We start from the raw sequence: 13,793 nt of genomic DNA on the forward strand, positions 1-13,793 counted from the left end.
ACCCACCCAGGCAGCCCCTGTCCCCCGTGGGGACAGCCTCTGCAGAGGCTTTTAGCCATCACTGTGAGAAGAGCCCAGCCCAACGCGCCCGACTCATTCCAGGCAGGAAAGGTGCTCAGCAGGTTTGGAAAACTGGCTGGAAGGGCAGGCGATTCCCTGCCTGCTCCCTGCCCGCCCTAGGCGATGGCTGCATGTCTGGGCTGAGCTCAGTCCGAGGCTGTGGGGCTGGGGGTAGTTTTGCACCCAGAATTTGTGCTCATGGTGCCATGACCACCCTAAAATGCTGGTCCCAAAAGAAACTCCAAAATAATTTCCCTGCAGGTGAGCACCGCCATCCCGCTCAATATCAGGATGTCCTGTCCCTTTAGGGTCTTCTTTGGGATATCCAAGCCAGGAGCCCAGTTGCTGCCACCCTCCCCTCCCATGGCACCCAGACCCGCCGGACACGCGTGCAGGACCACGCTGCCTGCGTGGGACGGGGTAGGTGCCACCAGCCCTTCCCCAGCGCCGGCCCCTGGCTGGCTCCTGGTCTTGTGCAGGGGAGCAGGATGTGTTAAAACGTAGAAAATGGAGAAGTATTGCCCGGACTGAGCTGTTTCCCAGACCTGCAGCCGTCTAATCCCAGTTTCGGCTGCTCAGCCTCCAGGCAAAGGGCTCGCTCCACGTTGGCTCAAAACTGTGGGTTGCAGACCCACGGGGGTCTACCCGAGCCCACTTGGCTCCGAGGGCTCCACAGACATTGTCACCCACCACGCCCCACCGCCACGCGGGCGTCAGGATGCTCCCTGGGGTGGAAAATCCTGGATTCTGCAGGTTTGCTGGGTTCAGTACAGAGGATGTGGGACTGGGAGCAGATCCCACTCCTGCTTTTATCTCCTTGGGGAAGGCTCTTTAGCATGATGACTGGAGACACCGGTGTGCTGAGGAGGGGAACAGGGGAACAGGTACTTTTTTTTAGAGTTTAGGGTTTTTTTTTCATTTGTAAATGCAGCCTCTCACAGTCGTGCTGTCACAGTTAAAATAAGGTTTAAATTACAGGGCTGGCTGTGGCTTTTTCCCTTTCTTTCAGAATTTTTGCCAACTTGCAATTTACTTAATGAAATCCTGCTATTTCGTTTAACAGGGATATTTTTTGCAGATGTTGATTTAACCCAGCTTTATAAAATATGTGAACTGTGCAGTTTCTTTCCTATTTTTAACAATTTAAGGATTCTCTTGCAGGATCTTGACAGAGTTTATAACGTTGATAGCATTGGGTTGTTTGTACCATGCAAATAGCGGGGTTGAATGACGAGGCTTCCACATCCTCCGCAGCCCCGGAAGAAATAGTCAGAAATGTTGCAGTAATACCCAGAAGTTGTCCAAAGAGGGGATCATGTGGCTTGTTGGAGTTTTGTGGGTGTATTTCTGCAAAATATCTGGCCTTGATTTTACACTGAGTTATTCAGAAGGTGTCCCTGCCCATGGCAGGGGGGGTTGGAACTAGATGATCTTTAAGGTCCTTTCAACCCAAACCAGTCTATGATTCTTCAGGTTTTGTGCAAGGAGGTTCTTTGGATCCATGTGGATATAATATATGTGTATATATGTGTGTGTGTGTATATGTATATGATGTATAGGAGAATTTAATGTATAATACCAGGTGTATTTCCCCCCACTATGCCTTATTTTTTAAAATCAATTTCCCTTGAGGGGAGGGGAAGGGGTTGAGGTTTCTCTTTTAGCACTCGGCTGTGTTGAGGGTGTGCAGTCTTGAACTCGTTAACCATAATGAAGCATCCACATGCTCCATTAATCTCCCCATCCTTGATTTACAAAGAGCCCGACCTGTTCTCCTTCCCATTTTCCTGTTGATGGGAAAGTCGTTTGGTACTTAATTAGCAGAGTTTATAACTGCAGCCTGTGCTTCCCCCCCTGCCGAAATGGTCTCACGGAGGAGCTGCAACCACGAACCCTGCACAAGCTGGTCCCAAAAAGCTTATTTTTAGCTTTAAATTTCAGCTGCCCTCCAAGAAAGATGAGAGTTTGTCCGAGAAAGGTGGGAGGGTTTTTAATCTGAATTAAGACCCTTCTTGAGCTCTGCTTATACGCCCACGAATTATTTTAGCTGGGTTATATGAATGAGCATTACTGGAAATCAGGAGACACGGAGCTAATGCTGGCAGCGTCTCTGCTGTGCATCTCTGGCTGTGTCCCTGCTATAGCTCATCAATCCCTCTCTCTTTGAACATCCTGAGTGAAGTCGGAGTATCGGGGTGTTTGGGATTCGTATTAGCACAGCAGGACAGGATGTATCCCATGGAGTTGTGTGTGTATGTTGGTATTTTTCTTTTTTACCCCTGTTTTTGAAAAGAAACTGTGGTTTTTTAAAAATGAAAACAAGTCCGTCTTGGCCAGGGAGGATAATTAGCATGAGTCACCTCCACTCTCCATGTGCAAGTACAGGGTTAGGAATTGTGTCATCTGGGAGATGATTGTGTAGATGCTTTTTGGAGACTTTCAGAGACACGTCGCGGCCTCGTTGGGCTGCACTGATGCTCGCCCATGTTGTGGATTTCATGCAAATACATTGGTTTTCATCCCCCACCCCCTGCTTATCCCTTGCACAATTTTTTTTGCTGTTTATCTGAATTGTAATAGGTTTACTGTGCCACTCCAGGGAGTATGAAAACAAGGCGAGGTATGTTTGGTCTTTGGGGGTGATGTTATCCCAGACTAGCAGAAGTGCGTGCCCTGGGCCACATCTGCGCCTCTGGGTTGCTGCTTTGTGGATTTTACAGAACAAGGACCAGGAGACCCTTCCCGGTGAACCCACCATGGCGCACAAATGGCACAAGGGTGATTATCCGTGGCGTTCACGGGGGTGGAGGTCCTCCTGCAAAGCAGAAACTGCCAGCACGGCATCCTCCTTGCTTCAGCTGTGACTGTAAGGGACCAACTATGGGGCTTAAATCCTGAGATGCTTAAGTCATTGTTTAGTCTTTGGTTTAAGTGGGAGTAAGAGCCCATGGATGCTGGCCATGAGCAGTTGTCAGTGGAGCGAGCTGCTTGCTTGGAGTAAGGGCTGGAATAGACCCAGAAAGTGTTTACACATAAATACATGAACTAGCTATCGAAAAATCTGGCGTGTGGGTGCACACGCATGCACGCATCCCTCTGCACGTTCCTCCCGGCCCGGCTGCGGCCGTGCCTACGCGCATGCGCGTGCGAGCAGGAGGGTGGGAGCCATCTCCGTGCTCCCTTCCAGCACTGCAGGACCTGAGACCTGCCTCTTCCTCGCTGCCTGCCTTCCGCTGGGCTCTTCCCATGGCCGCTCATGCCGCAAACAGACTCCATCCCCATCGCTGTTAATCCCTCTCCAACAGATTTGAGCCCCAAGACCTCCCCATACAGGTTTATCCTTCCAGCGTGACCAAATTGGCTTGCACACCGGTGGGATTGTTTCCTTGCAAAGGCCATGCTGGCACCCAAAATCCTTTAATTCCCTCTAAAACTTTGGCAAATCCTCCACGAGAAAGGACTTGCAGCAAGCGCAGGCGGCGTGACGTGCGGTGGTCAGCTGGAGTTGTGGGTCCCCATCCTGCTTGCTCAGTGAGTCTCGGGGAGCTTTACTGGGAGAAGGATCCTGGCCTCTGGCCAGTGAGAACAAAGCCTGAATTTCTATTTCACTCTCAACCCCTCTCTGCTTCCCAGATACGTGAGGGCACTGATACCATGCTGGAAAAAAGCCTTTTTAAGGATGCTGGGGGAGAATTCCCGGGCAAGGGGAAACATCAGATGGAGCCCTTTTGGGGGGTGAATGATGGGTAGGGATGGGGGAACCAGAGCCAGTCTGGGTACCAGCAGGAGTTTGGGATGAAAGCCCAAGATATTTTTTCTCCCAGAGGTCCCAGGCTGGGATCTTGCCACTGCCCGGTGCTGGACTCTGCACCTAGCCAGCCAGGGAGGAGCAAAGCAGCTCATTCCCAGCCCATATGGAGGCAGGCATTTGATGGGCTCCTGCTCGTGGCCCCCGGGGAGCCTCCTGAGCCCGGCACTCTTTCGTCACAACTTGTTCTTCCAGCTCGGTGATAGTTTCCTAGAGCTCTCGCAGTCCTTGATACTTGCAGTGGTATTGGCATCCAGCCCACAGACATCTGCCTCCAGCGCCTTGATCTCCTCTCGAGGATGCTGCTTGTGGCTTCAGAGAAATCAGGGTGGCCTTGGTTTTTTTTCAGCCCGATCGCTGCTTCTCACGTCGTCTGGATCTGCTCTGAAACCCCACGGCTTGTTCTCGGGCGTAAATCCGATGGAGGTGTGATAGCGGGGCAAGGCTGGCTTCGGTCTCGCTCGGGCTGGAGCGCAATTGCAGGCTCTCAAAATACATGTGATGGTGACGTTTGTTTTGGTTTTGCTCTGATTTTCCACCCAGGGAAGCATCTCTGCTCTTTTTCTGGTCAGTAAAAACAAGAGCGTGGCAAAGCTGCTGCAGTCACAGCCTGCTTCATTCCCATGTCCTGTGCGAGCTCTAAAGCCCAAAGTTTTGCGTGAGCAGCCTGGGACACCTGAAGGAGGCCCCATGTATGGGAACGGCTGAGCATTTACCTTCTGGAAATGGCAATTTTTGTTGTTACCGGAGGGAGCTGAGCGGTAATTTGGGGCTGGGGCTGTGCCGAGAGTGGTGTGAGTGAGTGATGGTGTGCTGCCTGGCTGCGTGCCCTTTGCTGGACAGCACGCTTTGCTCGGAGGAGCTCAGTGCCCTCGGGTTCTCTCTGATGCTTTTCTTCAGCAGAGGTGTCTGGGTAAGTGGTCCTGCTGCCGCCAGGGATGCTCCGATGCTCTTAGCAGGCATCTACAGGGACATCGCTGCAGTTGGCTCAGCGACGTTCCCACCAGCTCGGCATCTGGCTTCCCAGAACAGCTCCATCATCTCAGTGCTCCCTCCACCCTGGCAGAAACCCCTCCATTTAATGCCGGCGTGAACCAGACGGGGCTTTGGTCCAGGTACAGCCTGAGTGTCGCACCTCTGGACCATCACCCTCCAGTAAGGCTGTTCCCAGGCTCAGCCAGCAGCCGAGTCCGGCACCCAGCGTGCTCTGCCCAGGAGGCATGGTGGAGGTGGAAAGTGGTGTTATTCCTGTTTCTCTTCAGAGGGACCTGCTAATTAGTTTCTGCTTTTAAAATGCTTTGAAGCGCTCAGCCGAAACTCCTCTGTGAGCAAAAACTGTGATTATTTATTTATACCGCTTTCCAGAGTCTCCCCTCCACCATGGGATGCTCCGATCTGCCGCAGCTCTCGTCATCGAGCAGGTTATTTCCCTCCCCGAGGGCATCGGTCGGGATTTCTAAGAGCAATTTCTAAGCAATTTTTCACCTAAAATTGCTCTGCAAAGCCAGAACAGGTTAAAAAGGCAGAAGCGAGCTCAGGAGGTCCCTGTGGGATTTGGCCGGTCCAACCTCAGCCCACCGGCCCAGCCCAGGTCGGATGTGGTTGGCATAGCCGGGATTACAGCAGGCAGCCCCCGGATTAATTCACAGTGAGGGCTGGCACAGGGGAGGCAGCGCGGGACCTTGCTGCAACAGCTACAAGGGAAGTCTGCCATCGGGTGATTTATGGGGTGATTTCTCCCAAATTCTTAGCGTTCTTCAGGCTCTGGGATTTGCAAACATGGTTGTTTGGGGGAGCTGAAAATGTGCAAGTTCTCAAACTAAAAATAAAAAAGGGAATTTTTTCCCTCATTTTTTTGTACCATCATCCCCCACCCTTGCAGTCCAGCCCTTGGGAATGAGCCTTTCCCCCCTCCAAGTGTAGCCGGTGCCTTGAGTGGGAGACAGACGAAAAAAAACAACCACAACTAGACGATGCTCGGAAGATTTTCCGCCAACCTCATGATTTTACAGAAAATAAGTTAGTGGAGACCTTCACCCCATCCTATGCCCTCTGTCTCCCACCATCTTGTTTGTCTCCCCATTTTTTTGGCTGCTGGGGGCTCCGGGTGGGGGCACCCACGGCCGTAGCCAGGCAGCAGGGATGCTGCGGGTGCTCACGGAGGTGCCGAGCGCGACTCCAGGATTTTTCCGGCCTTGGACTTAGCCAGGGCTGGTTTCCAACAGTGGGGAAGTCTCAGCCAAATCCGGGTTGATGACAGGTCTGGTGCGTTCATAATTGGCAGCCAGCGGAGGTGATTACGTTTTGGGCTCCTTTTGAAGGTGTATTTACATTGTTGTGTTAACTTTTACACGCCAGGTAGAAAGCGGTTACATGCGCAGCCCCGGGAACTTAAAGGAGATGAATGTGCCTGGGAAAACTGTGAGCTCAGATTATATGGAGGCTGTTCGACTCAAAAAACCCCCCCCAAATCACCTAAATCTCTGAAAACATTGGCCTTTAGAAGTAACGCATAAAAATGTCAGTGAAAAATACCTGAGTTGGGCTTTTCCAGTGTTTTTTACTTTCTAGGACTTTTCACCCTTGGCTGAAAAGAGCTTTGTAAACCATGCAGGGGAGCTGGGAAAAAAACCTGCTGAAATACCTTAAAATCATGTTCTGGACTGTGTATTTAATGGACAGAGAAGGTACATTAGAAACAAACTCCTTGAGTTTAGCTTGAAAACAGGCTAAGTGATGACGGCTTACAAATTTCCGGGCAGAACTAAACATGGCATGTGTTTTTCTTTGAAGGATATAAAAAAATTAGCATGAGCTGATGATTTTGCAGACTGGTTTCTTTTATGCAGAGAAAATTGTTTTCATCCTAATTCTTGGCATTGGCCCCTGTCCTGTGTTGCTTTTGTTTCTTGGGCTGCCATGGAAATGTCCCCCTTTCCCCCCCAGGCCTCTCCACGCGCCTCTTCCCCGGCTCTGTTGCCCATCAGACCTTTTTTTGAACTAATTTAATTAATTAACCCAGTGCAAGTGTTCTTCTGAGTTAATCATCTGCTAGGTTAACGAATTAAATTGGCTCATGGAAGGAGGCTGGGAGCACCGAGCTCTGCTCCAAGGTAAAGGCTGGAGGTGATGGAGGAGGAAGAGGAAGGTGCCTCCTCCACGGTGGGTGCGGTGGCAGCGAGGGCTCTTTTTGGCAGTCTGAGATGCTTTCCTTGGTGTTGGATTTTTGCTGGATGCGTGAGCTGAGCTGGGCTCTGGAAAAATTCTGTGAGGAACACACCAGGAACCGTGCTGGGGTTGGAGGAGTTGGGACCTTGTGCCACACCAGTGAGGACACCAGATGAAATAATACTTCGTAATATGAAATCACGCTCTTATTTTATAGCTGAGGCATGACCTGGGCTGAACCTTTACGTCTCTCAGCAGGTCACACCAAAGCCTGGAGAGTTTGATGCAGCGTGGGGAAGGTCTAGGCTGCTGTCCCTACGGCTGACCTCGGTCATCGGCTTGGGAGCCGGTGACAGCTTTTCAGGGACTCTAGTCAGGGAGCAAGTTTGTCTTGGGAAAGTAAAGGATCCTCAGTTGATTAAGGAAAAGGTTCAGGAAGAAGCCTGGGGCTCTCCAACCTCCTGCTTGCACCCATCTGCCATCTCCTTGCGCAAGCCCCTTGTCCTGCCGTAGCACACAGCTTCTTGCTTCATCGGAGAAACGGAGAAGTGGTTTGAAAAATGGACTGAACTGGCCTTGTCCTCATCGGGACTTTCCATGACTTCTGCTGGGGGACAGCATGGCGAACATCCCCAGGGCCACCACAGGACGGCAGCCCGAGTCCTGCCCAGCCTCCTGCAGTCATTTGCCGGTGGGCTTGGGAAGTTGCCTGAAATACGCACGTTGGAGCCCACGTTGGAGCGCTCCCATGGGCTGACAAAGCGGCTGTTGGCCAAGACGTGGCGCCCCAACGGCTGCAGCTCATCCAGGGGTGGGAAGGTGCCTTCGAAATCCCACCCCCACCACTCCCAGTGAGGATGGATGGACAGATGGTGGCTGGTTTATGGGCCTGTGTCCCCAGGGACGGCTGCATGGGGGGCCCCAGTGCTGGGGGCAACGCTCACCTTCCCCCCAGCCCCAATGGGCAGGGTGTCGTGCCGGGGGTCGGTGCCGTGGGGCTGGTTGCAGCGCGGGGGCTCTCGGGGGGCCGCAGTGATGCATTCCAGCTGAAACTTGTAAGGCAGAGGTATTTTAAGTATATTGGCTTAACAAAAATGGTTGTGAGCTTTGCTGGGGCAGATTGACAATTAATTTTTTTTTTTTTTTGCAAGGCCATAAAAATTCCCTTTCTGTTCTGGAACGTTTTAACCCCTTCCTCTGGAGCTTGTTTCCAAGAGTATTAACAGGGGATTGTTTTAACCAATGGCTCCCCGGTGAACTGTTAAAAGATTTTTGGGGAAATGTGCTTGTTTTTTGTGCCGGGCTTTTTATCTGGACCTTGTTCAGAGTGACCTGTTTTGTTTTAACCGATGGCTCCCCGGTGAACTGTTAAAGGATTTTTGGGGAAATGTGCTTGTTCTTTGTGCCGGGCTTTTTGTCTGGACCTTGTTCAGAGTGACCTGTGTATGGCTGCAACCATCCTGCTGCGTGTCGGGTCGTACAAACGTGCGGCTGGGCTATGGCAAGGGGGAGAAAAAAGGCTGAGCGTGTATCTAACAGCGTCTGAAGTGGAATAAAACTGAATGGAAAGACATTGGCTGTTGGGAAAGGAGGTAACTGAGCTCCATGGCCGGAGGAGCGTCGGGCTGCCCCGTGATGCAGGAGTACGGGAGGGTGGGACGTGAAAATGGGGTGTGGGGTTGAGTCGTGGGGACACTTTGGAATATCCCACATCATCTCTTCAGGTGCCCAGATGTGCAGCCGAGTCCCCGTCACATTTGGAGAGTGCAGTGATGTATTTTTTCATACGTGCGTGGTCTCCCCGTGTGTAACTTCCCTTCTTGCCCCCGTTGCCTTACGCAGCAAGATCTTACTTGCAGCCATGTATCGTGGGGGCCATTTGTCCTGCTGGGAAGAGCTTTGGTGGCTTTGGAAGGGTCGAAGCATGAATCAAGAGAGATATTTCATGCGTTTTGTGATCTGCCCATGTTTTCCATCCTGCTTTTAAGTGCAACATCAAGCAGTGGGGCTGTGCAGCATTTTGTTTTGGAAAAAAGCATCTTGTCTTTTCTTGTTTAGTGCACTGCTTTGAACTTTACTGGCATACAGCACCGGCAAGTCACAAATAATCTATAACCTCAAGTTATTTTCTTTACCTCCACACTCCACGGGGAGTGAAAGCAGCAGTGCTGCTAATGCCGTCAGGATTTTATTCCCCTACCCGGATTCCTTTAGCCTGAGCCGTGCAAGACTCTTTTTCCCATTAAGTTCTGGTTTTGATTCTCTGTTTCGCTTCCTATCTTGTTTTTTTAATCTTAAATTGTTTGAATTTTCTTTGGGATGCTGCGAGGCATCGCTGCAGCAGAGGAAACGGTGACTCGGAGGAACGAGTAAACAAGAGCCAGAGTTTCAGCCCCTCCATCTGATCGATAAAGGTGGCTTTGATGGAAGAGATAGCCCTGACGCCAGCCTAAATGTAGCTGTGAGAAGTCGTAGCTGCCTACAATGCTGGTTGTTAAAAATGCAGCGTGTACCATCCAGGCAGGCACTGCAGGACTAAAATATTTTGCTTTCTTGAGAAAGAAAGCCAACAAGCCTGTCTCTGTTCCAAGCAGAAAGGGGGAGGGAGAAAAAAAAAGCAGGTTTTCTTGTCTGCAATAAAGGGCAGCGTGGAAAAAGGAGGGGCAAAAAAATGGAGTATTTATTTAAAAGGCAGAGGACATGCTTTTCTGCCGGCCGCCCCTGCTGTCTGCTGAGTGGTGGTGCCTAATAGCTGGAGGCGAAACTAATACTTGGCAGGGGATAAGACAGAGCGCAGGCCCCTCGTCTTCGGGGCTCGCTGGAGTGCTCGCTTGCTGTCAGGGCTGCGGGACGAGGTCAGCCTTCCAGGGTTTGGGTGGGTGTGCTGGGGGATAAAAGCGAGGGAAGGGACCCAGCGCCGCACGGGGAGCGGGGCAGCCGGCATGGGCGGCGATGGATGGGGCTGGGGGAGAAGAGGGACCCTGCCGAAAGCTTTCTGGCGGCTTTTGGGATGAGCCCTTTAACCATCTCCTTTTGGGGTGTTTCATTTGCCTGCGGGCCGCGGGCAGGTTGCTTTTGCAGCAGGCACATGGCTCTTAAAGCTTTTCTTCACTCCCAGCCAGGAAAAGTGGGGTGCAAGGGAAACTTTTAGCTGCTTAATGTGCAATTACCTAAAACTCACACCCTCGCCCGTTGGAAGGAGCACAGGAGGTTTCCAGGAGTGCTTTGCACTGGCAGAGCTGTTACTGCTGGGCAGGAGCTGTGACAGGGTGACAGAGGTGGGACGCACGTTGGAAAGGGGGGAGGTTCACCCCTGAGATGTGTGGACGGATGGACTGAACCTCATGCCATAAATTGCATGGAAGTGAGTTTAATAAGCCTGTTCTACAGGCACCAAAGCACAAGCTGTGGTAAAACCTCCCTCTGTTTCCAGCACGTCTGTAGATTGGTGACCTTACCGGACTATGTGCTGGTTCCTGGAAAGCGGGGATGGCACCAGGGATGGTGACACCTACAGCAAGGTCACAGAATCACAGACTGGTTTGGGCTGGAAGGGATCTTAAAGCCCCCCCAGCCCCACCCCCTGCCATGGGCAGGGACACCTTCCGCTAGACCAGGTTGCTCCAAGCCTCATCCAGCCTGGCCTTGGACACTTCCAGGGATGGGGCATCCACAGCTTCTCTGGGCAACCTGTCCCAGTGCTCCCACCCTCTGCAGGAAGAATTCCTTCCTGATGTCCCATCTCCATCTCCCTCTTTCCGTTTAAACCCGTTACCCCTTGTCCTGTCACTCCCTGCCCTTGGAAAAAGTCTTCCCCCCAGCCTTCAACTGATGGTGGCACCTAGAGCGAGATGTTCTTGTAGAACAGACACTGGTTTCCTCCTGCTTTGATTTCCCCCCACTGGGTACATGAGTTTGCCATAAACCATGGGAAACATCTATTTAAATGTTTATTGCTGACTATTCCCTTAATTAATTCAACTGATGGGGAAACCTGAGTTTTGAAGTTGTGCCGTTCTTAGTCTGTAAGGGAAATTCAGAGGCTGAGTGGTAGTTCCTAAAAAATGTAATGACAAACCCAACGCAGCTAATGGGCATGCAGGGCTTGGCGGGGGTTGGGAGGTTAAGCAGATGCAGAGCTCGGTAATTGCTACCAGCCTCCGGGCCCAGCAGATGAAAAGCTCTTGGCTTGTCTGTACCACTCCCCCCAGCATCACTGCAGTGGGGCAACAACAAAATGTAGCATTTGAGAAGAGGTTTGGAAAGGCACTGGAGGCATCTCAGCTACATGATATCCCAGGGGGAAGATGACTCTGGAAACTGGATGCTGTGGGAGACAGACCTGCAGATGAAGCTCGGTTGCTCAGTATGTCTTTCTGCTTTTGTGTTATTTATGAACTACATCTTGTTTCCCCTCTTAAAAGAAAATCTGGATCTATTTGCCATTGTTAAAGAGCAAAAGGTGCTGGCTGTCTGTATGGTGGTAGATGAAGGGATCTTATCAGAGGAGGTCAAATGATTTTTGTCCGTGCCAAGGTGTTGATTTTAGGGGTTTGTAGAGATGTAGCTAAGGATGGTCTTGCTTCAGTAACATTCAGTTAGGTGAGACTGTTTGGGTCATATCTGTGGTAACGCCATCAACTTGATTAACATAATTTTTGCAACTGCCGCAGAAATCCTGCAAAGAGGTTCTGAAACGTTTCATCACCGATCTCATCCAAGCTTCTCTTCTTGGTGGAGCTCTTGGTTCATCGTATGGGTACTAGGCAGGTGGAGGGGGGGATGTTTCTTACCCAGAATTACATGTGAATCTCCTCTTCCATCCCTAAAACTTCATGTTCCCATGGCTGGTGCTTTGCAGGGCATCATGAGATTCTTCCGGAAGAGCCAGGTCCAGGCGGCAGGATGTAATGATGTGCTTGGCTACAACAAATTCTTCACAGAGAGGGTGGTGAGGCACTGGAACAGGTTGCCCAGAGAAGCTGTGGATGCCCCATCCCTGGATGTCTTCAAGGCCAGGCTGGATGAGGCTCTGAGCAACCTGGTCTAGTGGAAGGTGTCCCTGCCCATGGCAGGAGGGTTGGAACTAGATGATCTTTAAGGTCCCTTCCAACCCAAACCATTCTGTGATTCTATGATTCTATAACATGCTCATCCTGCGCTCGCCGATGAAGTCACTACCCTTTCGGAGCGAGCTGGGTTGTTTGCTTAACTCCTGGTGATCTGGGTGCAGGAGGGTCACTTGAGACGGCAGAGGAAGTACAGTTATTGGCCAGAGAGTGACGGTGTTTCTTTTCCCAGGCGGGGTTGAAGTGTCTGATGGTCATGGGGTTTCCTTCCCAGTTACGGATAAAATGTGCATCAAACCAAAAAGGGACTGTTGGCAGCTGTGCCGGGTCCTAAAAATTATTTAAACAGATGGTGGGGGAGGAAGGGGCCAGTCTGGCATTTTAGGGCTGTTTAAGACCTGTGAAGGGGTCGGTGCAAGGCGATGAGCATCGCCCATGGCAAAGGGCATCCCACCAGTCCCGCTGCCTCCCCGCTTGCCCAATTACCCCGTTTCCCCTTCCCCCCGTCTCCCTCCCCTGAAATTTGTATAGTTACAACTCAAGTTAAACTCTAACAAAGCGGCTTAATTCAAAGATCGTTAATGGGGAGGAGAGCCCGTCCCTCTCCAGGGTAATTTGAGCCTGAAAAGAAACGGGGCTGTAGGGCAGCGCTTGAAATCCGGTGCGTCAATAGGGTCTCTGAAGCAAAATAATGGCATCACCCCGCGTGCGAGTTAATCAGACTTGATGGCACGAAGGCAGAGGGGTCAGCAGGCCGCGGGCGCGTGATGCATTGTCAGGGAGCTTAATGCTGGGCACGGAGCAGGGCTGGCTGGAAGCAGAGCTCCTTGCTCGAAATCCCAGGGTGGTTTTCTGCTAGCCAGTGTGATAGGAGCAGGAACAGTGTTCATCAAGAGGTTGTTTTGCCCTTTTTGGGGCTCTTTTAGAGCTGAGAGTTCCCACGTTCCTTCTGGAGGCATCATAAATTTTGGAGGGATCATAAATTAAACAGATTTCTGGCGGTCGGCATCCCTCCCGTCTTCCTTAACTTAATTCCTAGAAAGAAAAGATATTTCTCATTGTTCTGGGGAGAGTTGCAGCGGCTTTGTAGGAGGACATATATAGTTCATAGCAACTACTCCCCCTTGGCATGAAATTCCTCCTCAGATTTCATGTTCCCCATGGGAACATCAGCATCGCTGTCGAAGAATGTTCCGTAGCAGAGAGAACTGTCGGGTCGGTCGTCCGAGCACTTTGTGGACATCCCTTGTGTTTCAGCTCAGCCCAGGTTGGCGTTTGAAAATGAGGGTACAACACCACAGCCCATGCTGGAGGAGCTTGGGAACCCGCCAAGCTCAGGGGTGGCCAAGTTGCGGTGGTGCAGTGTCTGTGCCGGCTCTTGGTGGTGGAAACGCACTGATCTTGGGTACACAGCATCCCAGCTGCCGCGTGCGGGGTTGGACATTAAACCAGGGGGAGAGAGATGTTGAGCTCCGTGGGAGATGTTGGGTGGCCCGTTGGGTCACCAGCCTTTGCTTGAGTCTTCTTTCTTGGTGGCATTTGACAAAATTCTTCCAGGAGAGGTTGGGAGCACTGGGACAGGTTGCCCAGAGAATCTGTGGATGCCCCATCCCTGGATGTCTTCAAGGCCAGACTGGATGAGGCTTGGAGCAACCTGGGCTATGGAAGGTGTCCCTGCCCATGGCAGG

At 51.5% G+C, this 13,793-nt stretch overlaps 1 protein-coding gene across 1 annotated transcript in view; it reads left to right on the forward strand.

Annotated features, from left to right (window-relative positions):
- The window catches only part of SMAD6 (SMAD family member 6), a gene marked incomplete at its 5' end in the record, with an annotated part of 39,604 nt that overhangs the window by 24,698 nt on the left and 1,113 nt on the right, over positions 1-13,793 (forward strand). The window lies entirely within an intron of this gene.

This window comes from Eurypyga helias, unplaced genomic scaffold (genome assembly GCF_000690775.1).
Source record: "Eurypyga helias isolate BGI_N326 unplaced genomic scaffold, ASM69077v1 scaffold21883, whole genome shotgun sequence".
Classification (NCBI taxonomy): domain Eukaryota; kingdom Metazoa; phylum Chordata; class Aves; order Eurypygiformes; family Eurypygidae; genus Eurypyga; species Eurypyga helias.